Here is a 25,712-nt window from a genome sequence, read left to right as displayed (position 1 = left end):
GGGCGGAGTTCCTGGTGTGATTCCAGGAGAAGAGCCTTCCGACGCATGAGGCCAGGGGCTCCGGTGGCACGGGCGCCTCAGGGGAGGTGCGGCCTCTCGGGCCCGCCCCCGGAACCCAGCAAGAGGCCCGCCTGTGCCCCACACCCACGCTGCACAGCAGGTCCCTGCCCGGGGGCCGTGGCACTCGAACTCGGGCCGGTGCAGAGGGGCAGGGAGGTGGCTGGGAGAGGGGGAGGCAGTTAGGACGGCAGCTGGGACTCAGTCCTACTCTCCTTAGGGGCGGGCAGCTTATGGCTGAGAGGATGTCACAGGATGACCTGAAAGAGGGGACTCTACGGGAGGGAGCCAGCAGGCAGTGACAGAGCGAACACATCACACACACACCACCTCCCCGCTCTCACTCAAGCACACACTCTCACCTCTACTCACACACACACGTATACACACACACACTCTCACACTTGCACTGCCGTCTGCAAGTCCCTGTGGACCCTGTTTTTTGTCAGCTCAGTTTTGGCCAACGGATGCCTCTCCTGTCGTCTAAAATCGCCTTTTCTTCTCCTCACAGGCCCTGACCGGCCAGTGGCGGGCACCCTGTTCTCGGGTGAGGGGCCAACTTTCACTCAATCTGGGGCAAAGTGACATCTTGTGCTCAAGGGGAGGAAGTGAAGGCCGTGGGTGTGGCGGGGAGAACTCAGTCTTGTCGCTGTTATGAGGAGCCCCCCTATGGACAAACAGGAGATGCCTGTCTCGCAAGGACAGAGGTTCCCCCTCATGCAACAGGACACCTGGACCCAAACCAGCTACCCACACCCGGATTTTAATTCCTAGGTCCCTCTGCAGCCCCCGGGACCCATTCTAAAATGGAGCAAGCACCCTTTTCCCAGCTGGAGAAGAAAGAAGCAAGGATGGCTTGGTCGATTCTTGGCACTGGAGGCTTGGCCACCACCTGGCCACTAATCTCCACTCGGCCTTGCTTGGCGGGTCCATGACACCCCCTCCCCTCCAACTTCGCATGACCAAGGCGTCCCTCAGTGTGCCCCCGACCTCCACCCCACCGCGGCGCCGGGCACTGGGAGCTAGACCCACCACCACTCTGACTGTCCTGCGTCTGGGCTCCGCACAGGCTCAAGCCGACTCCGAGTCAGCTACCAGTCTGTCTCCCCCGCACGTCTTCCTCCACAGCAAGCTTAGATGACAAGTGGTCTTCCCCAGCTCACGCTTACGTGTGTGTATACACACATGCACGTGCACCCACATACACACACAGAAAAATCTGTTTGAACCTTCGAGGGTTGTGCCTTGACCATGGAAGTTGTGTGTAACCTGCTGGGGAGCACAAGGGGGCTTGGAGGGGCCAGGGAGGATGGGGAGAGATGGAGGCAGGAAGGGAGGGTACTCCAGGCAGGGACCAGGAGCAAAGGCAAGAGGTGTTAAAAGGCCTGCCAGACTTGGTGGGGGAGAGCGGATGAGGTGGGATGGGCAGGACGGACTGGATCACCATCCCCGCCGGCCCTGAATGCTGTGCTGAGAAGTTTAGAGTTGATCGAAGTTGTCGTAAAGATAAAGTCTCAGAGAGAAGATGCTTCCCTGGCACCACGGGGAATGGTCTGGAAGAGGAGACACTTCGAATCCCTGCAAGAGGCCTGTGTTCTAGGACAGGCGGCCATCTGGATGGGGTAGGGGTCACAATGAGGCAGAAACCAAGATGGAAGTTTGCAACTTGGCTGGCTCAAGTGACACCATCTGCGGGCTTGGAGGGGAGCGATGCAGGACCCCCGGCCTTTGCTGAGTGTGAGACACTCATGAGGAAGATGTGACGAGATGCCCAGGACACAGCTGGAAATCCTTGGGACTCACGACGGGACATGTGGATTTCTGGGGAGGAAGACGACTGAGCAGGAGAGGATTGAAAACGAGAAGAGGGCAGTGTGAGGGTCTAGGAGGCTCCCCCATGTGAGGGTGGACAGAACGACAGCCCCAATACCCACCCCCAAGCTGCGACTTCCTGGGATGTCAGGAGGTTTGGGAGCCAGGAGAACGGGGCTGAAGCGGACAGCAACCAGCTGATCCAATGTCATGGAGGAAGATGGTTCCTGAAGGGCCCCAGGACTTGAAGAGCATGGTCCTGGCTAAATGGCCCGGAGCCTGTGACCTCCCTGCTCCTTGAGGGCTGAGACCAGGATTCGTACAGCTCAACTGCTTTGCGGCTCCCAAAGGGCCCAGCCCAAGGACAGGCATGGGCAGCTGGCCAGTGTGGGCTGGGTCCTCCTCCTGCCTGGGGCCATCCTCCCAACCAGCTCAGGATCAGCCTCTCCTTCCCTAGCAGCTCCACAGCCTCTGCCTTCTGGCATATTCCACCATCATGGACCGCACGCTCAGTTCAATCTTGTCACCAGTCAACCAAACAACCTCAAAGCCTCGCTGGACCCCAACCCACTCCAGCTACTGCTCCCTCTGCTTTCTTTCTCAGCCCAAGCCAGGAAAGGGCAGCCCAGGCTTGCTGTCCCTGCCTCCTCACCACCCCCGCTCCTGAACCCCCGCAATTCAGCTTCCCTGGCCAACTGTCCTTGCCAAGGTCACACGTTGCTAAATCCAAAGGACGGTTACCTTTTCCTGTCTGCCCTTTTGCCCGCTTTCTAGAGGCTCCTGCTTAGCTTGGTGACCCTTCTCTGCAGGCTCCTTCCTTACCCCTTTCCCCTGGCTGCAGCCTGCACCCCCTCCCCTCACCCCTCCCCGGTGACCGCCTGTGCGCACGCCTGGCTTGCCACCTGCACACTGACGGAGCCCCTGTTCTTTCCAGGTCTGACTTCCCTGATGTACCTCCAGATGTCCCCGCAGTCTCGCCTGGTGGCGTCAGGCACCTCAGGCCCCACAGGCCCACGTTTCTACGTCCCCCTCCAGGACCACCTCCCCTGGGTACCTGTCTCCATCAACACACGTGTGTAGCCAGCGAGGCCGGTGGCCGGGGCTTCCTCCTCTGCCTCCGCTGCCTTCACTGTTCATGCTCAGCCCATCACCACAGCCTGCCCGTGCTACCGCCCGAGTGTGGGCCAAGGACGCCCGCTTTCTGCCCACGCTAGTCCGGGCCACCATCCTCTCTCCCACACGGCATGTCCCTTCTTCACACGGCAGCCAGAGGGAGCAGGCTCTAACACGTGCAGTCATGCGGCTCCTCCCAGCCTGGGGGCGATGCTCCCCCATCTCCATCAGGATAAGGCCCTGTCCCTGCATGCGGGAGAGGAGCACAGAGGCCCAGGACTCCCCTGGCCCGGCTACCTCTCCAGAGCCCCACCCCCGGTACCTTCCCACCAGCCATGCCAAACATCACTGGGGGGCTCAGAGTCCCTTTCCTCCAGCCTTCTGCCCTCCCCAGCATCACCCCCTCCACCTGACCGGCTCCTCTGCTCCTTTAGGGCTTTGCCGAAAGGTCCCTTCCTCTGGAACCCTCTCTTACACCTCTGAGCCTGGGGGCCCCACCTGTTCCTCCTTCACAGCACGGCCAAGCTGTGTGCACTGGGATGGCCTTCTTAACAAGTGTAGTCCCTGTTATCCCCACGAAGGAGGGGCCGCGGCCGTCTCAGCTCAGCCCTGGTCTATCCCCAGGGCTTAGCACAGCCCCTGACACCCAGCAATTGCTTGACACGCCTCAGCTGCCCATAAGAAAGCCAAACCAGACCTTCTTTCTGGGTCTGCTGTAATCAGACTCGCAGCCTTGACATCCCCACTGTAGGAGGCTAGAGCACGGCTCCGCGCAACGCAATGGTCTCCCCATGGCCAGGGCACATAGCCAGTCCCGCCTAGCCACGATGGACTGGCCGAACACTCTCCACTCCCTGGTAGGAACTCTTCTGCTCACAGGTCAGCACGAGACCCGGGTCCGAGTTCTGGCTCCTGCTCGAACTTGCTGGGTGACCTTGAGTATGTCATTTCCTGTTCCTTGGAAACAGTCGGTCTTCATTGCCCCGAGATACACCAAGCCCCGTCACATGCCTGAGCTCAACTGGTCCTCAGCTTTATACCATTGTCCCCATTTTCCGGAAAAGAGAACCAAGGCCCCAGGAGTTTCAGGGACATGGCCAAGATCAGCCAGTCAGCGATCTCCACGCCCTGAGCCCCATCCCTGCACAGACTTGCTGCACAAATACTTTTAGTTGATGTTGACCAAGGTTTCCTTAGCACTTTCCTTCTCCAGGATTCCCAGGGGCCTGTAACACTGCAGACAGACAAGAACACCATCATTCCCCACCCAGCCCTTCCTGAAAGGGCCGCCAGCACTGGGTGGGACCACAGGTGTTGACAGCTACAGAAAAATGCCTTGCAGAAAGCCAGGGCAGGAAACCAGAAAACCATGGTGGGGCCTCGAGGGGCACGATTCTGCCTCCCAGGTCTGCTGGCTCCTCCCCGTCCCCCCAAGGCTGCCCATGACCCAAGGGGAGAATGACCGGCCCCCGGCCAGTTCTAAGGCCACAGACAGCCCCCCACTGACAGGCCTGGGTGCCGCTGACTCACGGCTCACAGCTCCCGGGACAGGGAGCCATTCCTCTGAGCCCCACCACCTGCCTGTCTTCTGCTCCCCTGACAAGCCAGAGGTGTCAGCCAGTCTGGGAAATGTTTAGTTTTGTTCTTAAAGAAAAATAGCTATTTCTGTGGATGCCAGAATGTCTTGGTTAGAGGGACCTCGAGACCAGACAGCTTGACGACCTGAGGCCAGAGTCATGTTGGCCATACAGCAAAGGGGCTGTGCGGAGCAGGGCTGGTCTGACCATGGCTGCAGCACTGGGCGTCCTAGACCCCTCCCTCCCCGATGCAGCTTTTTGGTTCTGCTGCTTTAGGTCAAGCAAAGAGCAAGGCTGCCAGGAGGGGTGTGGAGCTGCCAGAATCTTTCAGGTCTGGTTTTCTTCTTAAGCTGCAACTGTCAGACTCCTGGACTCGAAGGAAAAGAAAAAGAAGCCCACGCAACCCCTCGATCCGGGGGTCTTATTATATTCCACCGATAGAGAAGAAAACAGAACCAGAGAGGTCGAGCGTCTTGCCACAGTTACAAGGCAGCTACAGAGTGGTGAAGCAGAGCTTGGAGCCCAGGGCTGACCCCAGGGGTCTGACAGAGGACACAGCACGACCGGCCTTCAGCAGCTTCTCCTCCAATCCCACACCCGGCGATGCTGAGCTGCCCGACTGCGAACAGCGCGGCTCTAGACCCTTCGGAGCCGTTTCTGAAGCCTGCAGCTCCCACCAAGCACACTGGAGCTCAGCGTGTCTGGCACACCCTCCGCTCCCGACTCCAGGAGACGGAAGGGGTAGAAAAGAAATGTCATCTCAGTCATGGTGATGGGTGAGTTGTTCTTGGCTCGGCCGACGACGAAGGTTCAGCCATGAAGCTGCTCTGTGAGGTAGTGAGCTCCCTGTCACTAGCGCTGCGTACCCAGAGGCCAGAGGGACAGGCTGGCAGAGCGTGGAGCAGGTGGAAATTCAAGGGTGCTGCATACCCACGATGCACCCAGCACCGTGCTAGGAGGGGAGAGCCTGCTTACCCCTATGATGGGCTATGAAATGGGCACAGTTATCCATGAAGTGTTTCATATTTATTCCGATAAACATAAATAGATATATTCATTCCTGACCAAATGGAGGCTCAGGGCGCTAGGTGGGGACAGTGGCCACGCGCCTGAGCGGGCAGAGGCGGCATGGGGGTGAGAGCTGAGGTGGGCGGGAAGGCAGAACACAGTCCCTCTCTAAAGGGTCAGTGGCTACACCTTTCCAGCCAAGTGTTGCAAGATGTTGTCATATCTTCCAGGTTTTCAAGAAAACCACAAATACAGATTTAAAAAAAACTAAGAATATTGGTCTACTCTTACACAGCTCTTCCTGGGTTACCGAGCACTATTTTACACGCTTTATAAGCATCACCTCATTTAAACCCCAGGGCAGCCCATTAAGACAGGGGCTCTCATCATCTTCATTTACACAGGAGAAACTGGAGTCACAGAGAGGTTAAGCAACCTGCCCAAGGCCACACAGCCAGAAAGTTAACAGAGCTAGAACTGGATCCCAGGTCACATGTTACAAAGTTCAGGTGCTTAAGTGCTATGCGATTCTGACTAACACTTGAAATCACCTGTTTTGAAAGACACAATTCAAGGCAAATAAAATAGGAGAAGCAGATCCAGCCCAGAGCTAAACTTCTGGCTCAAAGTAATTTCCCCAAGGCCATGAAGCTAGTAGGGGCCTGTATGACCTTCAAGTCCATGACTTTTTCTCTCCACCAAGCTGCATTTTTCTCTTAAATGAGGGGGTGAACTCTGTGGCCTCCAAGTTACCTTCCTAATCTGAGCTCCTCTGAGGCTTTTCTGCAGGTATGTTACTGGCTTCTCCATAGAATGTTAATATTTTCTCATTAAACACTCGCCAATTCTCCGAATTTGCATATAATCATGCCAAGCAAGAAGGTGTGATGGGAGGTATGCACATAGTCGTTCTGAGTCCCACTTTTGCAGGGAGCCTGTGTCCCCTGAAGTGAGGTTCGAGTCGGTTCCCAGAGGTCACTGTGACCCGGAAGGTCCCGCCACAGTGAGCCCGACAGCTTGTTTGCGGCGACACGCGGCTCTCTTGCTGCAGCCCAGAAGGAAGGGCTGTGGGGACAGGAGCAAGGGCCAGGTGGTGCAGTCTACCGAGCTGTGTATCTGTTACAGGAACTCAGCTGCTAAGAGGCAGGGAGCACACCCTCCGGTGAGAAATAAACCAGGGAGGCTGAGCTGCGGGTCACGGCGGACGTTCGCACGGGGTTCTCGGTGCACCCTAGGTTCCCCTTCTGCAGGTTCTGCAGAGATGATATCCAGCACAACATCTGGGGTGGGGGGCACTTAAGGCACGGTGTGGGCACAGGCCTGCTGGGCCAGGAATTCCACAGCACGTCTGCAATACGGGCGCAGGGCAGAGCCCCCCTGCGGGGTGTCTATTTTAAGCACGCACTCTGTGTATTTACTCAACAATACTTACTGAGGCCCGGTCTGAGCCTGAGGCTGGGCCAGGGCCAGAAACACGAAAGCTAAATAAGCCTCTGACCTTGGGCTCAAGTGTGAAGAGCAGAGACTTACAAAGAGGAACGGTGCTACCAATGATCAGAGAGGACCCCGCGGGTGGGTCTTCGGTGGTTTTCTCAGAAGAGATGCTCTTCCTCTGGGAGCCCAAGCCAGGGCAGAGGCAGGAGGAAAGAAGCCACAGATTCGAGGTCGGCTGGCCTGACCAAGGCAGGAGGGAAGCAGGCCAGAGAGCCTTCTTTCCCACCTTCCAGAAGGACTCCCACCACTGGAGCAGGTCCTTGTCTGTTTTGCGGGCTTGCTTTTGCATCTTTGGGCCATTTCCTTGGTTTTCCTGTAATGATTTTCCATTCTAGGGGCACGTCCGCAGACAGCACCAGTCGCGCAGGCAGCCGCAGCTCGGGGGGCGGACGGGGCTCAGAGCTAAGACTAGGAGATGCCTTTTCGTCTGAAGACATCGGTACGATTCACGGCGATGTTGTGAAGTGAACGACCAAACGCAGACACCCAGAACCACCAAGCGGGCACCACGCCCGGGCCGATGCCAGCTGGGGTCAAAAGAATGCAGCCAAAGGCCCTGCTTCCGACCAGACAGGGAGATTAGGGAGAGAGGCAGGAAGCCAGAAGCTGGGCCTCTCCTGCTCGAGAAGGGAAACTGCCCAAGAGGCCCACACCCCCCGACGTGCGCAGTACTCGGGGCTGCTCCCGCTCTGGCAGGCCCCGCCCGCAGCGTTCTAGAAGGTGACTTTCAAACCGTGCTCAGGACTCACCGAGGGGGGGAGGCTGAGCAGCAGGTCCTGCATTCCCCCCCCCACCCGACGTCGAGCTGTTTTTCAGAGCAGGCATCTATGCAAACTGACCCTTGCTGCAAAGACTTCTGAGTTTAAAAACAATTTGAAAATTCCTGTTGAAGAACATCCCTGCTTAGAAGGATCGTAAAACCTTTGACTTCCGGGGGCGGGGTGGGGGAGGGGCCTTGGGCACCCTCTGCTGCGGTCCTGGTCAGGAGGGTCCCATTCCACACCCTCCCAGGGCTGCGTACGCCTGGGCACCTGGGGTCTCACGGTTTCTGGGCAGCACCTTTTACCTCTGGGCAGCTCTTCTATTAAAGCTAAAGAGGTCAACCTGTGCCCCCACCGGCAGTCTGACCTCTGCCTAGTGCCCCCCTTCGTCCACGTGACAGTCTCCAAAGGGTGCCACTCCACCCAAGACTGTTCTCTTCCAGGCCTGTCGTCTCTATAGCCCCAGCAGCGCCACTCAGGATGGACGCTGGAGGCCTCCTCACACTGTCCCAGGCACCTCTGGGTTGTCCTCCGTAAGATGGAAGGGCTTCTAGCCCCCAGGGCCCTCGGGTGGGGCTGGACCCAGCCCAGCTAAAGTAGGACTATGGTCTCAGTTCTTCCAGCCTCCCTTCCTTGTTCCCCAGACAGGAGGCGGGCCCAGAATGGGGACAGGACCAGATCCTGGAGATTGAATACCTGCCTCACTCTTGACGGAAAAAGCACCAACAAGAAAGTCAGCCGGGGTCAGAGGTGTAATCTTTTATCACGGAAAAAGAAAGGGCTGTCTTTTGTTGAGCGCTCACTGTGTGATAGGTGCTTTTTCCAGGAATTCTGCTGTGGAAGCCACGACCCAATTCTGTATGGCCAGTGGCAGGAACTGAGGCAGGAAGGCTGTGTTGAGGCTGGCTTGGAAAAGTCTCCGATGCCAGCACAAAGGCTGGGCCTGTGTCTCGCAGGCGGGGGCTGGGGAGGGGTGCTCGGGCAGAGCTGTGTTCTGGAAGCGCATGCTGGGGCTGCAGCTAGAAGGGATGCTGCCCCAGGCCATCTTCGAGCAGCAGCTGCTGACCTGTGTGTATACACCAAGTGCCTGATCAGTGCTTATGAGCTAATGGCTGAGACCACTGTGCCACCGCGATCTGGGAAGCATCGGTTTCTGGTGGCCCAGACACCCATCTGCACTGAGATGCAAATAAGATGAGAAAAGGCTGTGATGTGTATTCAAATCTCACCACGAATGCAAGGTCTCACCCTGGTCCTACCCCCTGGTAACAGCTTTCCTAAGGGCAGAGAAGTGCAGCAGTAAAGAGACTCAGGCTTAGGAACTGAGGAGAATTGCCAAGGCTGAAACCAGGCTCTGCCCCTAATTAGCTGTGTGACCTTGGCCAGGTTACTTAACCTCTCTGTGCCTCAGTTTCTTCATCTGGAAAATGGAGATCATGTCCTATTTCTTGACCTGGAGATAACTGGACATAGTTACATGGGTGTATTCACTGCGTAATGGCTCATGGACTGTATACTTAGGACTTGGATTACTTTTTGCATGTATGATAGGTTTCCATTTGAAAATTACTGAAAAATAATAGTACACACTCACAGGGTTATTGGGACGTTGACTTCGTTAATACAAGTTACAGGCTTAGAACAGCACCTAGCCGGGAGTGTGGAGAGGAAGGGGTCATGGCACAGCTGGAAGCAGGAGTGGTCCGGTCATGGACGATCTGACCTCCGGCCTGCTGACCACATCGCATCTTCCCTTTCGTTAAAATGTTCAATGCTCTGCACAGTTCTTAGCATGACAGGTGGAACAGACAGTTTGCAGAGAGGTAGGCAGGGTGGGAAACGTGGCAATCCAGAGCTCATCCATTACGCTCCACTGAGCACCGCCACCAGCGGCCCGGCTAGCCCTCGGAAATGCCGCTTCTACGAAACCTCGTCAGAGACGAAAAGGTGTGTGGACCAGTGAGCAGAGAACGCCGTTGCATGTGTCCCCGGCACAGTGAAGCTGACCGCGACCGGGGGCCGGACGCGCGAAAGGAGGCGGAGGCGGCTATGGACATGGTTCTTCTGAAATCCTCAAATGTGAGTGAAGGGGCTATAGAAGCGTCTTAACCCCCTGGGAAAGGTCCTCGCTGGCTGAGCACTGCGCCTGACGAGGCTGCTGCCACGCTCCCTTCTCCTCAGACACCTCACCACCTTCCTCTCCGGGAGCCAGATCCCCTGCTTCTGTGAGCCCCAGTCTCACAGCTTCCGGCACAGCACAGAGGCTTTTCCTTACCTCCCGGTAGGGTCAGAAGCAGCGCCTTTGTCGACCGGAGCCTTAGCTCACCTTTACGGTCAAGGTGACGTGGAAAGTCTCCGGTCTGACGCAGTTGCTGAGGATGGCTTTGCCTGTGGCTATTGGACTCAACACAACTGTTGAGCCATTTCCTGCGCCAGACGGACAACGACAGCAACCATACTACAGCCTGAACATCTGTGATCCCTTAGCGTGAACGAGACACCTTCCTCATTACCAGGGCTCCTTTATCCGTCACTAGGAATCGGTCAGGTGTGTAATGTCGTGCCTCTTTTCAGATCAGGCAGTGGGGGCTCAGAGAGGTAACATAACTTGCCCAAGGTCACACAACCAGGGAGCAGCCGAGGAAGGGCGCCCAACCCCCAACGGTCCTCTCTGACTCCCACACCCTTCTAGCTCTCAGGGCTGGAGAAGATGCCGCTGATGGGGGACTGTCCTCCAGAGCGTGGAAGGAGAGAGGGAAAGGGGAGCGATGTCCAGCCCTCACCGTGGGCTCTACGGAGGCACCACCATCGGCAGCATCTCCACGCACAAGCATTTGGGGGGGTCTGGCCCTGAGCACATGGAGGGGCAGCCACAGGGTCCCCCGGGGAGCTTGCCATGCAGATGGCCGAGAGTCAGAGGGCACAGAAAGTAGGGCGCCCCAGTGCATGGGGCTATGGAGGAAAGGACACAGATCTGGAGCCAGTAGGCCTGGCTTTGAATCCCAGCTCTGTTCCTCAGGACCCGAGCTGTAGACAAGTCCCTTCGCTTCTCTGAGCTTTGACCCCCTCCTCTGCAGAATGGACACGTGTGTGCATGTGTCTACATAGATAAATCCGACTTAGCAGGTGGTGCTGAGGATTAAGAATTATAGGTGTGAAGGGCTTCTGCTCAGTTCCGTGCTGGGGCCGGGCAGGCGTGCGGCAAACACGGGCTGCTGTTGCTGCAGGTGGGGAAGGTGAAGGGCGGGCCGCGGGGCGGGTGATTGCTGTTGGGACAGGGCTCGGCCCAGGGGACTGCGTGCCGCCCCTCAGCTGGTGCTCACCAGCGCTGAAGTCAGCTACCTGGGGTCCCCCGGATTGCGCACAGGGAGGGCGGCTGGGGAGAAGCGCGTGGGGCTGCAGCACCACCTTGCGGTGGGAGGACCTGGCTCCCCGTGGGGCTGGAGGAGGGTAAATCTCAGGCACAGAAGAGCAAGGAATGTTCTTCTCAGCAGGCCGAGAGCTGACAGAGAAGAGCTCCAGAGACAGAACAGGAGCTCTCAAGAGGGTCTAGCTACCCTCTGAGAACAGATCCACCAGAAAGGCTTGAAGTAAGGAGACCCCAGGCGTAGGCGGGCCTGTGGCTTACCCAAGGTCACACGGACACTGAGCAGAGCCAGGACCCAAGGCAGGGCTGATGTGACTGGGCGTGCCCTCGTTACAGAAGACCCCGTCGCTCCCCACACACTTCCCCGCACTAGGCCCGGTGCCCAGTAGAGAACTGAGTCAACACACAGCGTCTCCAGAAAGCCCTGGGCAGCTGTCCAACAGCACTGGCCCGCCTGGACGCAGTGTCACTTACGACGGCTATTTGCAGCCTGTGGTGCCTTTCCGAGTGACTCTGTGGCTAGAACTAAGTCCCGAGGAGATGCAGAGTCAGCTCGAAGTGGCTCGAAGAGAGCAGACCCCGCTAACATGGCCTGCGACCGCACGGGGTGCTCACTGGGAGTGCTCGCTGGGAGTGCCGGCCGAGGCTGAGTGGCCTCCAGATTTCACAAGGGTCTGTGAAGTAGAGGGACCTGCCCCCGTGCCAGAGATGGAGAGACTGAGCTCAGAGAGGCACAGTGACTCGCTCTCAGCCACACAGCTCCTAAGTGGCATCGCGTCCCACCAAAGACCATTCTTACTGTGCCCACTGCCTGTTAAGTTTTTCAACTGAACATGTTGAAACCACACATGGATTTTATGAAACGGACTGCCCCTGCCTGTGGGCTTTAAGGCTGGCCACTGGGACGAACATCCATTTGTCCGAAGCAAACAGAAAATAAAAATGTCTAGTTAAGGTAAGAGAACCAGTCCTGGGGGTTCAGAAGGAGAGATGGGGTCTGGCAGGCAGTGGCAGGGCAGGGGGAGGTCAGGGAGGTACCTGGAATGGGGGTATTTGAAGGACAGCTCAGCTGCGAGGACTTGGAGATGAAGAGGGGGAGACGGCCCTCCCACGGGGGGAACAGCACGAGCAAAGGCACAGAGGCAGAGAGACACGGGCCACAGAGGCTGCGGCAGGGAGAAGAGACCGAGGAGGTGGTGCTTGGGAGGGAACTGGGGCGCCAGCAGAGACTCTGAGCCAGGCTTTAGGGCCAACTGTGTGGTAGAGTCACAGAAATACCAAGCTTTGGGGATTTAAAAATAGCTCCGAATGCATGATGTGTTTACAACTTACAGTAATTCCCATTTGTTCATCCCCACTCTCCCCTCACAAAGATGCCATGAATGAAAAGGGACAGAGGGCCTTCCCCACCCACGACCGGCACCTGTGACAGGATCCCAGGCCCACCGCCGCCTCCCCACCCATCCTGTCCTCTCTGGCCGCCCACCCCCGTCACGGCCACTTCCGGCCTCCCTCCAGCCTCCCCAGCCCCCTGTTCCTGTAGCCTCAGGCCTCTGCCTCTGCCAGTTGGTTGTCTGGAACATTCTCCCTCCCCTGCCCCTCCCTATGCCTTTGTCAACTACGGCGGGTGGCGAGTCCTCAGAGATTCTTCCGGAGCGCTGCCCAGTCCTCCAGCTCAGTGGCGCCTGTGCTGAGCCGGCCAGGAGGCACTGGGGTGGAGGGACTGGGGCCCGCAAGCTGACACTCAGTGTGTGTTCGCGGGTGCTGGCGGACACGGGGCTGCACGTTCAGTCCCAGAACAGCCCTTGCTGGCTGCTAGGACTCTCCCCACTTTGTGGGGGACAAAGGGAGGCACAGAGAGGTTACATACCCAGCAGGTATCGAGTGAGCGGGGATTCAAACCGGCTGGGCTGGCTCCAGGCCGAGCTCCTAGACCCCCCCAATCCTGCCTTTGTCCTGCCCTGCCAGCCTCCCCAGGGGCACTGTTTCGCCGGGCAACAGGCTGCTTCCAAGCTCGGGGGTGGGGCGGGGCTGTTTCCTTATTTAATCTTATTATCTGCTTATTTAATCCTCACCTCGGCCCAGGACGCAGCCTGTCACCCCCCAGATCAGGACCCACTGGTGCAGACGGGCTCACGGCTGGCCCTAAATCCCATGGCCCATCAGGGCAGAGCCAAGGTCACTCCCAGGCCTCCTGGGCTCCAGGCGCAGTGATCTTCCCCTCAATCATAGAAGAGGACCCAAAGCAGAGGGCCCAACCTTCCGTCCTTCCCCAGTTACTTCCATGACCTGACACATCGGAAGTGATCTTGCCGGGGAACGTGGTAAAGGCCCGCGGTGACGCTCCTGGGGCTGGTCCCAAGGCCGCACACCTCAGGCTGTCCAGCATCCGAGCTCAGAGACAGGCCTCCTGAGCACCGCCTGCAGGGCCCGCCTGGTCACCGCTTCACCCTAAGGACTCACGGTCATTTTTCTAACACACATTGAAATGAAATGCAACAGATGAAATAAGGAGCATTTGTCCCGGTGCCGCCTAAATCCCCCTGATGGTTTGCATCACGGCCCGCGGGAGGCTCTCACCCAGAGAGCTGCAAACACAGACAATAGCTATGAGGCAGGCCGACTGGCAGGAGCCAAGTGCCCAGGAGTCCAGGGAGGGGACTTGGCCTCGGAGGAATTCCTGGAAGGTTGGAAGCAGTGTTCTGAGCGTGCCACGCTCGCACCATGATTCTTCAGAGAGCAACAGTGTCCCCTAGGTCCAGCCAGCAGCTGGAGTGTGGAGAGCATGCCTGGGGCCCCACGGTGGACGGCCGGGCCTATCTATAGAGCCTGCGGGGACCCCGACTGCCTCCTTGGGCCTTCCTACAGAGACCAGCGCTTGACCCCCATCTCATTGCTATCCTAGAGAGAAAGGCTCCCCCTGCCAGGGCCAGGGATGATAGGGAGCCTGGGGGAGCCCGGCTGCTTTCAGCGCTGTCCTGCCTGAGAGGGGAAGGGCCTCTCCCTTCGATGAGGACTGGAGCAGACATCATGTCCTGTCCTGCTGGACCCCAGAGAGAGCCCTCCTACATTCACAGCAGCCTTTCCCCAGCCCCAGGTGAGGGCTGACCTTCAGAGGCCCTTTAGAGTAGTGGGGCCAACAAAGACCCCTAAAAAGGGGGAGGGAGAGAGCCTGGACCAGTGCGGGGATATGCGTGAGTGCCTGCTCTGCTCTTCCCTGCAGCAGTCAGACCCCGGGACATCTGCTGGAGTCTGGGCAGGGGCCGCAACTGGGCCCAAGTCCCGCCTCCGCTGCCTCCCTCCATCCCCCAGAGGGAGCTCCTGGGTGGCTGCTTAACCTGCAGCTGGCTCCCTAGGGGACACCGGGTTCCCCGGGTTCCAGACCCATTCAAGCCAGCATCTCCCGCTCTGCCCCAAGGGGCTCCTCCCTCCTCAAGGTGGTCACAGAGGAGGATGAGAGTCCCCAGCTGCCTTCCTCACTGGAAGGCACTCACTGCGGCGGCGAAAACCCAGAGTCCACAGAGTGCTACCCCCAGTGGGTTACAACCTTCAGGAAAATCATCATTCTTAGAGTCTGCTCCTGAGCTCGCAAGCTAAGCAGTCCCAGAGACTTCCGAGAGACGGATCTGAGGCGGCCCAGCTGCTAGATCTGCTGACGTTTTGAAAGTCTACGGGACCTGGCCTCCTCCTCTTTGCGGAGGGACAGCTCTCCTTCCGTCGGAATCAGCCTGTGTCCAACCTGGCCCCCACCGGGCAAACACACTTTCCTACCTGACCCCTCGGCATGCTGAACAGCACAGCCTGTGGACAAGCCTCCCTGGCCCTCTGGACCCAGCCAGCTGCCTCCACTCCTTGTCACCATCCCTGGGGAGGTGCCCTCCCTGCTTCTGGCTCCAGTCCCCGGAAGCCCTGCCTGGCCCCTGGCTGGCCGCCTCCTGGCTCCAGTCTGCCAGCCGTACTTGCCAACGGGTCACAAGGCCTCGCTCACAGCCCGACTTCTCTCTGGCTGCCTTAGGCTCGTTTTGGCTCCTGAGTCCTGCCCGGTCTGTTGCCACCATGTTCCTGGGAACCTGCCTGCCTGGCACGCCCGCCTCCTGCTGCCCTGCTCTGGCCCAATCTGTCTTCCGCTGGCTGCTATGCCCTAGGACACACCTCTCTCCACCCTCCTGCCAGCTGGGCTGTCCCTCTTTGGTCTGCAAGCCGCCCACGGTGACAGATGACACCCGTCCACAGCGCAGGTCCAAAATTCTGCCTGTAGTTCAGGCCCCACTTGTCCTTTGGTCTGATGCCCTTAGCTCCCCCTCTTGGCCCGGGCTGACTCCGCTTGTGTAGGAATCTGCCGGACAGCCCCGGACAGCCTGCATCCCCTTTCAACTCTTTCCTCGATTTCTGGCTTCCTCAATCTCCTTTCTTCTGAGCCAAATGGGTTCTCTTTTTTCATTTTATGTTTTTATTTTGCAACTATGACAAAATACAAATTAAAGTATAATGGAAAAAAACCCCACTTTCTCCCTGAACCAGTGGAGGGCGAGTTGCCATATCTCATCCTCCCCGAATTCTTTAGTTCATATTCCCTCCATCCAAGGCCACGCCAGGCCTCCCCAGCCTGGTCAGGCTCCGCCTCTCCAGCCACGGCCCACCCCCGGGGGTGCCCTCCTCCACCTGTGTGGGTCATGGCCCCCCAAGCAGGCTGCCCTATGTTATCTCTAGAATCAAAGGAATCCTCTGGGGTCGATCATCTCTCTTCGTGGAAACTGAAGGCACCCCCGTCTCCAACCCAGCAACACATCAGAACCGTCTCCCTGCCATTCAGCAAGACGGCACGTGTCCCCCTTACACTCCTACACACGCACCACGGCACCCTTCCTCCCTTCCTCCCTTCGGCATGTTTTAAGTGGGGGTCAACAGGACAGCTTCTGTCATTAACACGCCATATTAATGTCTCCCTGGGCCATAGTTTCCTCATTGGCAAAGTGGGGAATTTGGGCAAAATGATTTCTGGGGACCCTTCCATAATATGAGTAACAGCAGACTTTCACGGAGTACTTCTGCACCAAGCACCGGACATTCTTTACGTGCAGCAGCTAGTTAAGCCTCACAGAAACCTTTTCAGATGGAATTACTGTTACCATTTCCAACTTACTGATGGGGAAACCGAGGCACAGGGCGTTACCCAGCTGACTTTACATCAGAAGGGCACCCTGATAGATCCAGGATTCCCACACAGGCCATTTGGCTTCCGTGCGCTTTACTGCAAAGTGCTTGTAAAAAGCAGGAGACACCAGGAATTTACCCTTTACTTGAAGAGGCAACCATGTAAGTAAATATTGATAATTCATGGCAGAATAAGAGGTCACCTTACCGCGTGCCAGGCACTGTGCCAGGTACTTACAAATATTGTTTCCTTTTATTCTCAACAACTTTGATAAAGAGGGACCATTAGGATTCTCACTTTCCAGCTGAGAGGGCTGAGCCATGGAGAGGTTAAGTCTTTCTAATCAGTGGCAGAGCCAGGATTGGAACCCAGGTCTGGCCGGCGCCAAAGCCGTGGTCTACCGCTAAATTGTGACGGGTGCTCTGCGCGGCGTGCGAGGAGTGAAGGACGCCCCCCACTCCGTCTTCTTGGCAACGGGCTGGGGTGTGGTGCGCCAGGCTCTGGACAAGGGTCTCACTCTATCTGACGTTCCCGACAGCCCCGAGAGGCCTCCACGTCCAGAGTGGAGAAAGGCACCCCGGGAGCACCAAAGAGTGAGGCGGCAGGTGCAGGGCAGGAGGGTATGGCTGGCGGGAGGCATCGGTGTCTCCCGGGGCTGGGCCTCCACCCTGCAGATGGCAAAGAGGGGGAGACACTGCAGCGGGGACCCGCCTCCAAGAGACTACAGACCATGGAGAAAGAGCAACTCTCTTCTCATTTTTCTAAGCTGTGGGGCCAGAGAACCGCAGAGACTGAGCCTCTCTTTCGGCCTCCTGGTCCCTTCGCCTGTATGTGCTCAGGCACACCATCCCGGTACCCGGCTCTGGGCTCCGAAAGAAATTCCTCCCGACAGATGTCTCATCTCAGGCTGGGGCGCACGGCCAAAGGCTCCCGCCCAAGAAGGGGCGCCCTGCAGCTGAGCTTGGATTCGGTGCTCTGACAGCTCGAAAAGGCCAGCGTCTCCTCAGGGAGAGACGAGGGCTCCTAACAGCCGCCACAGCTCCCTAGCCCAGGCCTTTCCCTGAGGCCGCATCCGAGCAACAGCTCCTCCCAGCCTGGAGCGCAGAGCGGCAGGAGCTCATCCCCTGACAAGAGCTGGAAAGATTCTACGCGTCGCAGCACGACAGCCAGAGAGCCCTCGCCTGGGCCAGGTGGCCGTCATTCATTCTACGGTAGGAACCAAGGTTCACAAAGAGCAAAGGCACCGTCCAGGATCTCAGCGCCAGCCGTCAGCCCTCGGACCCCAGCCCCGACTCTGCGACTCAGGCCCTCTCCCACACCCTCCAGTTACCAAGGAGGAAGCTGAGATCCAGAGAGGGGCAGACTTACCCGAACTTGCCATGGCGGGGCTCACACCGCGTGACCTGCTTCCCTGTAGGGGCCGCATTTCAAACAAGGCCCAAAGGTGGAAGAGGTAAAAGCGTCCTATGGTCTGCAGCTAATAAAATCCAGGTGGGCCCCCGCTCAACACCAGGGTCATACACTCCCGCTGCCCCACAGCCCGTGTGTTTTGTTTTTCTGTTTGTTGGTTTTCTGTGTTACTGTCCCAGGATTAACCAGTCACGGCCCCGGAGCTGACCTCCAACCCTCCCCGTTCGAAAACGCCGTCCCACAAGGCCCGACGGACAAGCACACCCTGGCTTACGGCCCTCAGCGGCTCTACTGACCGTGCAGAAAGGGCACCTTAGCCTGGAGAAGATCAGAGTCGCGCTGGGGGTGGGGAGGCAAGAAGGAAGAGAGGAAGATGGGAGGAAGGAAAGAACAGTGAAGAAGGAAGGAAGCAGGGAAGGAAGTGGCGCCTTTGTTGAGCGCTTGCTGTATGCCAAGACGGCGGTAAGCGGCCCGCACTATCCTGCCATTCATTTCTCACAAGCAGCCTGTGAAGCAGATACTACTGACCCTATTTTTAGGGACTGGCCAGTGCTTGCTGGAGGTGGGGCTGGAATCTGATTCTGTCTCGGTCCGGAGCCCAAAGACTTTCTAGCCTTTCTGGAACTGGCACATTGCCCTGTGCTCCTCTGACTCCTAGAAGTTTAGGGAGGCCGTAGGGGCTCCCAGGGTGGCTTTCTCTGGGGCTCTTCAGAAGAATGAGTTCCATGGCTGAAAGATATCTAAAAACAACCCTACTAGTAGTCTGTTATTAACGATGGCGGGGAAAGCATTCTTTCTTTTCTCTCTGCTTTTCTGGCTCCCCTCCCCCCCCACCCCTGCTCTGTCCCCTCTCTTTCCCCCTTTCTCTTTTTTTCTTTTCCTTTGGCATCACAAGTCCACAAAGAAGAGAAAGGTAGGAAAGGACACTGGCCATAAGCTCACAGAAGTTGGAAAGAAATTTATGGGTGGAAAAGAATTTGCAGGCTCAAGAAAATGGAATCCTGGGGTGCCTGGGTGGCTCAGTTGTTAAGCATCTGCCTTCGGCTCAGGGCGTGATCCCGGCGTGATGGGATCGAGCCCCACGTCAGGCTCCTCCGCTATGAGCCTGCTTCTTCCTCTCCCACTCCCCCTGCTCGTGTTCCCTCTCTCGCTGGCTGTCTCTATCTCTGTCAAATAAATAAATAAAATCTTAAAAAAAAAAAAAAGAAAATGGAATCCTGCATCGACAGGAGGGAATATGGGAACCAACATGACTTACACCACAGGCCCCCTCAAGGACTCAGGAGACAGGCGTGAGGGGAACCAAGAGAAGGACTGCTTGTATTTACTTATTTACTCACTTATTTTTATTTTTTAAAGCAGGGAGAGGGAAGAAGCGTGACAGGAGCAGGTGACCGATTGACTGATTTTTAAGTAAACTCAACCCCAAACATGAGACTCAAACATACAAACCCGAGATCAAGAGCCAGGTGCCCCAGGGTGACTGCTTTTATTTTTATTTATTTTTAATTTAAAAAATTTGTAAGGTAATCTCCACATCCAACATGGGGCTCGAACTCAACACCCCGAGATCAAGAGTCGCACGTTCTGCCGACTGAGCCAGCCAAGCACCCCTCAGGATAACTGCTTTTAGACCTCTATCCCTTCCTCAACTTCAGCAGCCCAGAAATCACCCCGCCTGCACCCCAGAGGAAGTCTGGAAGTTTCTCTGCAAAGGGTGAAAGGGGAGGCCTTTGAGGAGGGCAACAGGTGAGCTGAGGACAGGCAGGGGCACCATGAAGAAGTGAGGAAGTGTATGCATAACTGGGTGCTCCTCTCCCCTCCACCTCCCACCTTTTTCCTTTCTGTGGCTCCCAAAATAGAAACTCTACACCCTTCAGTCAGGAAGCAGGAGTCTTCATGGGGGTTCTGGCCAAGCAGGAAGACCTAAAGACACTGTCACTGCGGTCACCCCAGAACAAGGGCCTGGATGGGCCGCTACCGGGACGCGTGCGATCGATGAGCCCCTCTCACACCCGAAGCTGCCGGTCACCTGTGAGCTTCCTATTCTTAAACAAGAGAAGACACCAGAGTTCACCAGACACCTGAGAAAAGGGACAAACGCAGGAATCAAAGGGAACCTGAGGGGGACAGAAACAAGGTAGAAAAGAAAAATAAAACCAAAAATGACTAACTTTAATAGCTTCCGAGAGAGAAGAAAACCTTACCAAATAAGAACAGGATATTATTACAAAGAAAAATCCAGGGAAAGAAAGGAGCTCTTGAAAATGAAAAACCCGATGGCACAAAGGAACAAAATGCTGGAAAACAAAATGGAGAGAACTAAGTACCCAGAGAGTAGCGTGAAAATATGACGAGACGGGACATCTGACAGGTATGAAAGTCGGAGAAACAAGCCAGGAGGTCCAAGCCCTGAATCCCAGGACATCCAGAGAGAGGGGACAGAAGTCATCAAGGGAGCAATGCAGGACCATTTCGCGAAGCTCAAGTCCCCGAGCTGTCAGACTGGGAGAGTCACCGCCTCAGAGAGACTCTGCCCCACGCCAGGAGCCACGCCTGTGACACCTCACAGCTCTGAGCACGAGGGGAAGATCCGGAGACAGTCACAGAGAACGGAACAGGAACCAGAACAGATCTGGAACTCTTGACAGGCTGCGACGTCTTCAGAACTCTGAAGGCACGTGATTTCCAACCTGCAGTTCTACACTTCGAGCAACTGAGAGACAGAATAAGACTTTCCAGCACCTTCAGTCATGTCAAGTGCCAAAAAACCCTCACCCGTCAGAGACCCTTCCTCCAGAAGACCCTACCGCAGGATGGTCTCTGTGGAAATGAGGAACCAGACGAGGGAATGGAAGATGTAAGTTTGCTGAGAGAGGAGATCCAGTACGGGAGGAAGAGAAACTCCTGTTTGGGGGCTGAAGGGAGACCCCGGGGTGGCAGCTGGGCACCGAGCAGAGGGAGCCGCTAGACGTCGCCGTCGGGAAGGGCCTGTGCCAGCAATCATGGAGTTTACACAGCAGCCCGTGCAGACGAATGTCTGGAAGGAGTTTCAGTGAGGTGAGCATTTGAGGGTTGAATTAGTCATAAATCTATGGAAAAATAAGTGAACACGCACACCCACTTTTATCCACAGAGAAAACAGGAAAGTTGTACAGGAAAGAAGAAGGAGCCACAGGTCATTACGTGACTTGGCTGCGAATTATGTGCGTGCCACTGTGACGAGAGGCCGGGGAAACGGGGGCCACGGGTGGCATGTGGAGAGGCTCTCAGCTCACTAGTTAATGCCGAGAGCTGCAAGCCCTGTGGTGGGTAGCGACCCAGGCCCATTTGTTAGAGGGAGAAGGGTAACCAAAGAGGAAGGGTATTGCTCTTTTCCATAACAAAATTTATGGAAACAGTTCATTGAAGTTGCTTGTGCAACTTCAATAAAATTAAAACCAGAAAGAATGAAAGAGAGTGTGCACATGTCACTGTGTCCCAAAGAGGCCGCTGCTCCCACAGGAGAGACAGGGAGAAGCCAGCTCCTCCTAGGCCCCGGGCCGGATTCCCTGGGACGGGAGAGGCCGGGACTCAGACACACACTGTCCAGGCCCAGCGGCTGCCGAGTCCTCAGCTCTCAGGGGCCACAGTGGGTGGGGGTGAGGACCCCACTTCCCGTACTCCCCCCCCCTCAGGCTGAGCCCCGAGCCTCCTTAGATCCCCTACGGGAACCCAGGGGGCAGGTCTGCTTGAGAAATGGATTCTCCTTTAAATTTTAATAGGATGCATTTAGGTCTTCTCTGACAGTCCTCAGAGCTCTGGGGACTCTGGCCCCAGCCCACTCAGACACTCAGTCTGCCCCATGATCAATATGTCTTTTCTCGTTTCCATTTTGCTTTCATGCTGTCTTTTTTTTTTTTTTTTTTTTTTTTACTCTCCGTGACTTGGGTTTCGTAGTGACATAATCAGCTCTCTCATGTCTGGCGTGAGTTCCCTGGGAAGTCCTTCGAGTACTCAGGAGAAAGATGCCAGGCCAGTACTGAGAGTTGGCCTCGCCAGAGTAACATCTGATCCAGCCACACCTCGGACATACCGCGGGTTCACTTCCAGACCCCGCAATAAAGCAAGACAGATGGATTTTTGTTTTGGTTTCCCAGTACATACAAGAGCCGTGTTTACCCAAGGCTGCATGTAGTCTCCTAAGTGTGCAATAGCATTATGTCTAAAAGGTGCACATGCCTTAATTTAGAAATACCTTATTGCTAAGGAAATGCTCACCATCATCTGCGCTCTCAGCGAGTCGCCATCTTTTTGCTGGGGGAGGGTCTGGCCTCAGCGTTGGTGGCCGTTGACCGGTCAGGGTGGTGGGTGCCTGAAGCCGAGGTGGCCGTGGTGATTTCTTAAAATAAGACAATAATGAAGTTTGCTGCATCAATTGACTCTTCCTTTCATGAATGATTCCCCTGTAGCATGGGACGCTGTTTGATAGCGTTTTACCCAGAGCTGAACTTTCAAATCAGAGTCGACCCTCTGAGACTCTGCCACTGCGCTCGTTATCAACCCAGCGTCTGGAATGTCCTAAATCCTTTGTTGTCATGTCTTCAATCTTCACAGCATCTTCACCACCAGAAGTTTCGATCTCAAGAAACCGCTTCCTTTGTTCAGCCAAAGCAGCAACTCCTCGTCCGTTCAGGTTTGATCGTGAGACGGCAGCCGTCCAGCCCCATCCCCAGGCTCCACTTATAATTCTAGTTCTCTTGCTCTTTCCACCCCATCTGCGGCTACTTCCTCCGCTAAAGTCTCGAACCTCTCATTTATCAAAAAGCAATGATCTGCAAAGTGCAATAAAGTGAAGCCGGGTAAAACGAGGTGTGCCTGTATTTTTATTTGAGGGGATAATCTCCACAAAGGAATAATGTTCTCAAGAATCTAAGTGGTTACCTGGGAACAAAATTCCCTGCTCTTGTTTTCAAAATAGCCATTTGCAAATCTATCGTTGGCCAAGACCCAGAGCCTGGATTGGGTCTGAGAGAACCCTTCCCGCTTCCCAGTCCAAACCATCAGTGCTGCTCACCGGGCAGCCAGCATCTTTCCTCCTGCTGCTCCAGAGGAAGGGCCCCCATCTCAACACTGCTTTGGCCCCGCCCCCTCAAGCCTTCTCCAGGGCCCTGCTAGAGAGTAGACGATTCACTCTCCAGCCTGCTGGGGTCACACTCAGAGCTGCACGTCCACACTTCCAGGGAGAAGTCTGAGAATTAAGGAGAGATCAGGGCCCTGGGGCCCTCTCAGGAAGAAGACAGGGCCCCGGCAGCCTGGACTTATTGGGGCCCCACATTCAGAGCAGGGAGCCTGGGGCCACTTCTCTCTGGCCCCCAGGACACAAGGGATCTGCTCAGCCTGGGAAAACGGCAGCCCACGAGCAGCCCTCTTTTGGCATCACATTTCATTTTGACCTTTAACACTTGCAGGACAGGTCAGCACGCAAATGACTTCGGCTGCCAACCCCAGATGCTGGTCCCATCACTGAGACCATCTGACTTTACCTTCCTCAGATCAAGCGTGACTCCAGGTGCCCGGCCTAGTTCAGCCCTGACTCTTGTCCTTGCTTCTTCCTGAGACCCAGAGCCTCGATCCTGCTCACAGATTCTAAGAGCTGCTGAGTCCAGGGACCTGCCCCTCAGCTACAGTCTCCAGACTAGGCTGGAGGGAGATTCCTTCATGTAATAAACATCCTCTAGCACTGCCTATGTGCCAGGCGCTTTTCTCAGCACCAGTGATACCGCAGTGACCAAAATACAATTCCTGTCCTCTCACAGAGCTCACAATGCTGGTGGAGGAAATAGAAACAAACTAGTAGATACATGGAAAGACATAACACAGGGAAAGGGAATAAGAAATGCCAGAAAAGGGCACAAATGGATGGGTAGTCTGAGAAGGCTTCGCTGAAGGGTAACTAGAAGAAGTGAGGGAGCCATGGGACTCCTGGGGAAAGTGTTCCAGGCAGAGAGCACAGCAAGTACAAAGGCCCTGAGGCAGAAGCATGTCTGACAAAGAACAAAGAGGTCACTGGCTGGAGCACAGGGAGCAGGGAGGAGCTGAGGCCAGCATACACAGGCCCCTCGAGGGCTGTGGCGGGTGCAGGAGAGCAGTGACGGGGTCTGGATTGAGAAGGCACTGTGGTGAGAAAGGGGGGATGCAGGAGATTATAGGAGGACACTGTGAGAGATGGCGGTGGCTTGATCCAGGAGGTGAGAAAAAAAATGGGCAGATTCTGGATATGGTTGCAAGGGCTGAGTTGACAAGATTTGCTAGTGGACACGAGACGGAGCAGTTTGAGGCCTGAACATCTGGAAAAATGAAGTTGCCTGCGCAGAATGTGAACAAGCAACTTCGCTTCTCTTTCAGAGATACTCCTTCTACCTCTGGCCACTTTCAGGCTTTCAGAAGGACATTCGGCGAGTGTGTGGTGACGTACGTGGTGTCTCTGCCTATGTCACGCAACACGACCTGTAGGTTATCAACTCGAGCAGTAAGCATTTCCGGTTCCAGTGTGGATTTTTGGAGCAGTTCACGTGATGAGCTTCCTGCTTACCCCCACCCCCAAAGCTCCAACTTCTCACTACTTATTTGATTCATAATTTAATCCATGTGTTCCTCAAGACGTATTACAGAGATAACAGATATTACCAAAGCCAGAATTCAACGTCATCCTTAATCTGGAGTTCACAGGGAGATGGGGCTAGGCAAAGTAGAAATTTGGAAATTTGGGGTGAAACATAATGATACACTCGTAGGCCTCAAAGTCATAGAAGAAATGGGTTTCTGAAGAATTACTGAGAAAGAGAATAACCTTTAAATTTTTAAAAATGAAAACTACCCTCTTCAACAACTGTTTCATAAACACACACACATGCTTTAAAAAATGTGGAAATATGGGTCCACCAGGAAACATGTGCTGGGTATACCACACGAGCTCTTCGGCGTGAATAAGATAAATCCAGCTAGGAGAAATGAAAATACATGAGATAGAACGCACATCTATTAAAAATATAACTCCCTCCAATGGAGCAATATTGAATTAAGTCAACTTTTAAAAGAAATTCGTTAACAATTGTACCAAGAACCCGATGAGTCACTGGCTCTCAGCATCTGTGTGTGCTGTTCTAAGGATGAGCTCACTGGACACAGCAGTGGACGTTACGCAGATGGCTGGAGACCTGACATGAAGCCCTGGGGAGAAGACCAGCTGGACAAATGAGTCTGGGAGTCATCAGCCTACAGACAGTATAGAGAGTCACCTTGGGAGTTTAGACCCAGAAAAGGGCAATACCGGAGACTGAGCCCTAGGAGCCCTCATGTTTAGAAATTAGGAGATTATGGGAAATCTCATCTCAAAGATGAGAAGAAAGTGCCACTGGCAAAGGAAGAGGATCAAGAAAGATGGTGCCCTGGAAACCAGTGGACAAAGGGTTTCAAGGAAGGGGGAGGGAGGAGGGATCAACTGTGTCAAATGCTGCCAGCAGGTCAGGGAAGAACAGAAGTGAGAACTGACCACAGAATTCTACAGGGTGGAGGGCGCTGTTGACCTTGGTAAGAGTAGTTCTGAGGCGTGATGAACCCAAAGGCCCACCTGGAACGGACTGAGAGAGAATGGGAGGAAAGATGCTGAAGTAAGCAAGCGTGGTTAACTCTTTCTGGAGTTTGTCTTTAAAGGGCAGCAGAAAAATCTGGTGATACAGGCCCTTCCATCAAAGGAGTGTTTTTAAGGTGGGACACTTTAAGTCTGGAAACGTGGAACTGAATGGGCCAGGAGAGCGGCAATGGCTTCAGTGATGTGTTGGGGTATATTGGGGTAGGTGAGAAGAGATGGGACCCAGCACCCTCTGACAGGAACCCAGGTGCTCCTCTTTCAGCTCAGCAGCTAAGTGCTGCCGTTGGCAGGGCCTGGGATGGAGTCTTGCTAAAGGCCTGAAGGG

General features: G+C 55.7%; 1 protein-coding gene across 6 annotated transcripts in view; it reads right to left on the bottom strand.

The window, feature by feature from the left end:
• Positions 1-25,712, bottom strand: part of HIVEP3 (HIVEP zinc finger 3) — a 450,052-nt gene that overhangs the window by 18,593 nt on the left and 405,747 nt on the right. The gene's annotated exons all lie outside the window — the stretch shown is intronic.

Source organism: Ursus maritimus, unplaced genomic scaffold, assembly GCF_017311325.1.
Source record: "Ursus maritimus isolate PB19 unplaced genomic scaffold, ASM1731132v1 scaffold_12, whole genome shotgun sequence".
Taxonomy (NCBI): domain Eukaryota; kingdom Metazoa; phylum Chordata; class Mammalia; order Carnivora; family Ursidae; genus Ursus; species Ursus maritimus.
This window is presented reverse-complemented; position numbering and strand designations above follow the sequence as displayed.